The 6,087-nt window shown below is 36.1% G+C and overlaps 1 non-coding gene across 1 annotated transcript; it reads right to left on the reverse strand.

Moving 5' to 3' along the window:
• Window positions 1–4,096: 4,096 nt before the first annotated feature.
• LOC127133169 (small nucleolar RNA R71) lies at window positions 4,097–4,203 on the reverse strand. The gene has a single exon (XR_007807162.1). It is a non-coding gene; the product is annotated as a small nucleolar RNA R71 (small nucleolar RNA).
• Window positions 4,204–6,087: the final 1,884 nt, after the last annotated feature.

Raw genomic sequence — 6,087 nt, forward strand, 5'->3', positions numbered from 1 at the left:
TTGAATTCGGAGATTGTAACTCTTCATGAGATGTTGCAAAGGCGAAACCATGCAACTGTTGGTGAAACATGCTGCAGGCCAACCATTATGATTATTGGAAAAAGGACATTGCTTCACCAAGGGTCGCTACCTTGTGAAACAATATCAACATGGCCTATAAAAGCGTAAATCCGGATTCAGAATAAAACACACAAAATCCAAAAATCCTCTAAATAATTCCAGACGCTCTTCGTTGCATTCGGATTTTCGCTGGTCTTGCGCAAACTCGATAAGGCTGAATTATCCTGGGTATTCCTGCATCAGAACTCTAAAACAATCGAGAATGCTTCAAATACTATAAGGAAAGTGTTGCATTCACGATTCAAACCTGAATCGCTTTAATCTTTCCGAAATTTCTAACACTTTTTTATCTTCATTATTATCTTTTCAAGAAATATGGTCAACCATTATTCATATGACTTCATATGAGTTTTAAAGTATGTATGTATGATTAAAATTATATATTTTATCGACCAAACAGTTATAATTAACTTTTAATATATAAAATATTTTGTTTTTCACATATCAATAAAATCTTTATCATATGTGGTTCTAAACATCACATATCAAATATCTAGTGAGGTAGTTAGACTATTAGATAATACAGGTGTAAAACTATTAATGGCTACTCTTCATTTGCAAGTTAGTGGACACATTCTACTTTGATGTACTCAAAATCAAGTGTTTTCAAGAAAACAACATTACGTGATCTTTGACTATTAGAGCCCAAATTTTCTTCCCTTTGAAATTTCTTTCCTTGAAACTAAAAGGAAACCTCTTAACTTTGAGAATAACACGTATAGGGATATTTTACCTTATACCTCTAAAGTTATATATATATATATATATATATATATATATATATATATATATATATATATATATATATATATATATATATATATATATATATTATATATATATATATATATATATATATATATATATATATATATATATATATATATATATATATATATATATATATATATATATATATATATATATATATATATATATATATATATATATATATATATATATATATATATATATATATATATATATATATATATATATATATATTTAAAAATATCAATTTTATTTTTATTTATTTTTAATTATTTTATCATTTTACTTTTAACAATTCAATTAAGATTTCCGAAAATTACATTATCACCCTCGTACTGGAACACATTAGTAAAAACTTTAGGTATGTTTTTTTCTTAAATCGAAATACTTTGTGAAAGACATCCGATTTAATGCATAACGTGTTCCGGAAGACTTACTTGAATAGTTTTAATTCAATTTTGAAAAATACCGTTCTGGAACACTTAACATATGTGTTCCGATTAACAAACTAACATATACTGGAAGTCTTTCCGAAAGACTTTCGGTGTGTTATTTCTATGATCCGGAACTCTTCTTTAAAGTCTTCTGGTTTGCATTGTTAACTTTTTTTTTGTGCAAGTATGAAAATTCTTCCCCAAATATGTGTAGATATTTTTGGTGCTTTTTTAACTACTCAAAGATTTGGTACACGAGAAGAGGTGATCAGGTGAATTAAAGAGGTTGAAATCCATAATAAAGTAACCGTTATTATCACTCTTTCAGATACTGAAACAGGAAAGAGAGGTAGAAGTAACAAATTAATATTTGGTTGTGATAAAGGTGGGAAATACAAGGATATTGATAGTGAAAGCCAAAGTGCGTCCAAAAAATGTGGATGACCATTTAAAATCAGCTCGACTCCGACAAAAGATGGATTTGGTTGGAAGATTGATGTAAAATGTGGGATCCATAACTGATAACGCGAAAACACATCAGACAATTGCCTTAATTTACACTCAAAGATCACACCATTTCGATTAATATCCCGATTATTGCGCAAGTATTCGTGTTATTTTTGCAAGTATTTAAATCTCCATGCATTAAAGAGCATAATGAAGAAAAGGAAGAAAAAGAAGAAGAAATAGGTGAGAAAGCACAGAAAAAGCAAAAAACCAGATTATGTAGATTTTGCTGATGTGACGACCGTCACAGATTCATGACGCTCGTCACGACCCAGACTGTGACGACCGTCACAGGCCCATGACGAGCGTCACGCGGCCACAATATGCGCTTTGAAACAGTCAGCCACAGACACCCAAACGTGCCTAAATTTCCTCCAACAACTTATTCCCACAGATTCCTCATTCAAGACCAAGTCTTCCTTGAATATCTCAACCACCAAGACCTAAAGGAGCACTATATAAAGGACCAAAATTGGAAAAATTGAGGACGCCTACTTTTACACTTACGCTCTGCAATTTAGTTTTACAACTTTCTAGCTTTTAGCATTTTTTTCTTTCCAGCAACCTTGTTTCCGTTGCCTTATTTTATTCGCCATTCTTTTTAGAGTTTCCCTTTTCATTTCCGTTTTCCAGATAGCCATAGTAGTAGTTTCCTACACTGGGGAATTACTACACTTTACTTAATTTTAGTAGTAATTTGTATTGAAGAAGCAAAGCCTACCGACTTGTGGAGGACTACTTATGTACTCCAAGAATCGCTATACTCTGTTACTTCGATCTCCGGGTTTTTATTGAATTATTATTGTTATTTCCCATTTATTATTATAAGCATGTTTGCCGCAATGTTGATCTGTTTATGCCTTGTGTTTGCCTTATTTAATATGTCTGGCTAAACTACCGGTATCGGTATGTAGCAACTTAATTTGATGGGATTTAATAATAACCGGTGAAAACCCTTTTTCTCAATCAATCTTTTAGGCTGAAGTTTTTAATTTAAATTTAATTAACTTTATCACAAAAGCGTGAAAAGCTATTTAATACGGTTTTGCCACGAGAGTGGGAAATTAACTAAGGTGAGAACCAACAATCGCGAGAGCGTGAGGCTCGAGCTGGATAGTAAAAATTAAGCATTGAGTTTAAAAACAGCGAGAGCACTTTAAAAGCAATTAGAACTTATTTATTTTCAAAAAGTAATTTTGACTTCAAATGGGACAGCGAGAGCGTACATTCTGACTTAAAGTTATAGGCGGAATCAACAACCACGAGAGTGTGAGATAAAGCCTTTTAAATAAACATTTTCTACTGAGAGATATTTGACATTTAAACTATTCACCGGTGACTTATCGAATCCCTGACAATTAATGCGCTGCATACTGATTCCTTTCATTAATTCTTTCTTAAAACCAAAATTCCCTTAGATTTACTATATTGCCCCCGAACTTCTACTAATCAATTCCCTTAGCTAAACATAGTGACGTTAGTAACACTAGTTTGACCATAGGTCCCTGTGGGATCAATATCTTTTAAAACTAAAGCGACTAGACTGTGCACTTGCAGTCAAGTACCCGACAGACTATATTTTATATATAGCCAGATCAAGCATCAAGTTTTTGGCGCCGTTGTCGGGGACCTGTTTTAGTCGAATAGTGTGATTCTTTCGTTGCACGGTATAGACTAAGGTAAAAACAAAATCTAATCTTCTCTCCCTTCTTTCCATGATTGTATGCCAAGTACTCGCTCACAAGGCGATAACTTAGCACCACCAATCCCTGAATTAGAGTGTTTCTTATACGTGAGACGTCAAATACACGAATATCAACAAAAGTACGGTATTCCCGATATCTCCTTTCCTCCTAAATCAGAAGAAAAACCAAACATGGTTGAAGAAGGACCACAGAATCGTCCTCTTAAATGCTACGCTACCCCCGTCCCAACAAGAACCTCACAACAGCATTGCTTCCCCCGCTATAAATTGAAACGATTTCGAGCTGAAACCCTCACTATTATCAGCCGTCCAACAACATCAATTTGCTGGAAATCCTACGGACGATCCTAATGAACACCTGACTAAGTTTGTGCAGTACGTAGATACTGTAAAAGCGAATGATGTATCTCAAGATGCGATAAGACCGCGCATCTTTCCTTTCTCACTAAGAGACAGAGCTTAGGCTTGGTTGCAATCCTTGCCCTCCAACTCCGTTACGACATGGGAAGAACTGAAGAACATTTTCTTATCCCGATACTTTCCGCCGAGCAAAACTGCCATGTTGAGAGCTCAAATCAATGGATTTCGACAAAAAGATGTAGAATCTCTCTACGAAGCGTGGGAGAGATACAAGGACATGATGAGGATATGTCCACATCACGGTCTCGAAGACTGGGTGATCATTCACACATTTTACAATGGGCTTCTGTATAACACAAGACTTACAATAGACGTTGCCGTGGGGGGTGCACTTATGGATAAGCCATACACTGAAGCCTATCAACTCATTGAAAACATGTCCCAAAACCATTGCCAATGGGGAGGTGAAAGAACTCTAGTGGAAAAGTCCCAGACGAAGGGTGAAATGTACGAAATCAGTAGCCTTGACGATGTTCATGAAAAGGTAGATTCCCTTGTCCAAAAATTAGATAACTTGACCATACCACCTACAACCACCGTGGCTGTTGTAACTCCAAACTGTGAGTTATGTGGAAACCCTGGCCATACTGCACAAGAATGTCAAATATTAGCAAGAGTCCCAACCGATCAAGTGAACTACACACAAGGAAATCCCTATTCAAATACCTACAACCCAGGTTGGAAAAACCATCCGAATTTCTCGTATAAGAATAACAATGCCTTGTATGCACCTGGCTAAGCACCAGCTGTTCCGCCTGGATATCAAAAGCCAGCTAATAATGCTCCTAACATGCCTAGGAAGTCAAATCTCGAATTGATGATGGAAAGCTTCATAGCTACCCAAGCTCAGACAAACAAAGACTTCTTAAACCAAAACATACATACTAGCGAGCAACTTAAACAACTAGCGAACAAAGTAGACGCCTTAGCCACCCACAATAAAATGCTTGAAACACATATTTCACAAGTGGCTCAACATCAAGCATCTACAGCCGCTCCAGCTGGAACATTTCCTGGACAGCTGCAACCTAATCCAAAGGGACATGCAAATGCCGTTATACTGAGGAGTGGAAAAGAAGTAGACAGACCCGTAGATCCAAGACTCCAAAACCCTGCCATGTACCAAAAACCAGATAAAACCTCAACTGAGCAGGTAAATGAACCAAAGGAAACAGAAGATAATACCCAAGAGGCCTAAGAGAAAGAAAAACCTTATGTGCCTCCACCTCCTTATAAACCACCCATTCTGTATCCTCAAAGACCCAAAAGTTCTAAAACTGCGAATCAATTTAGGAAATTTGTTGAACTTCTGAAGCAATTAAATATTACGATGCCCTTTACAGAAGCCATCACACAAATGCCCTCATATGCCAAATTTCTTAAGGAAATCCTATCCAATAAGAAAAAGATTGAGGATGACGAAAAAGTTACACTTACTGCCGAGTGTAGCGCCATAATCCAAAATAACATGCCTCCCAAACTAAAATACCCAGGTAGTTTCTCCATACCCTGTGTCATTGTAAAATTCGTCATAGACAAAGCTCTATGCGATCTAGGAGCCAGCATTAGTGTAATGCCCTTAACCATTTGTAGAAGGCTCAATATGGGAGAATTAAGACCAACCAAGATGTCTGTTCAATTAACTGACTGCTCAATCAAATATCATGTCGGTATACTAGAGAATATCCCAGTACATGTAGGACAATTTTACATTCCTACCGATTTCATAATCATGGACATCAGAGAAGATGCCAATACACCTATCATACTAGGAAGGCCATTCTTGGCTACCGCCAGAGCCATAATAGATGTAAAGAGAGGTAAGCTGACATTCGAAGTTGGAGAGGAAAAGGTTGAATTCATCTTAACCCAATCCTTACAAGCGCTAGCTATAGACGACACCTGCTATCTGCTTGATGTCATAGACGAATGCGTGAGAGAGATGGATATGGAAGAAACCACGTACTCTGAAATAATGAAAATCCAAATCCCTCCAATCTTTGAAGACAATAATTGGCATGAACCATACCAAAACGAAACTCTAAACGAATGCTTAGCACTTACACCCGACCACATGCCATGCCCAAAGAAACCTGACTTGGAACTAAAAACACTACCAAAGAACCTAAG

This window comes from Lathyrus oleraceus, chromosome 3 (genome assembly GCF_024323335.1).
Source record: "Lathyrus oleraceus cultivar Zhongwan6 chromosome 3, CAAS_Psat_ZW6_1.0, whole genome shotgun sequence".
NCBI classification, from domain to species: Eukaryota; Viridiplantae; Streptophyta; class Magnoliopsida; order Fabales; family Fabaceae; genus Lathyrus; species Lathyrus oleraceus.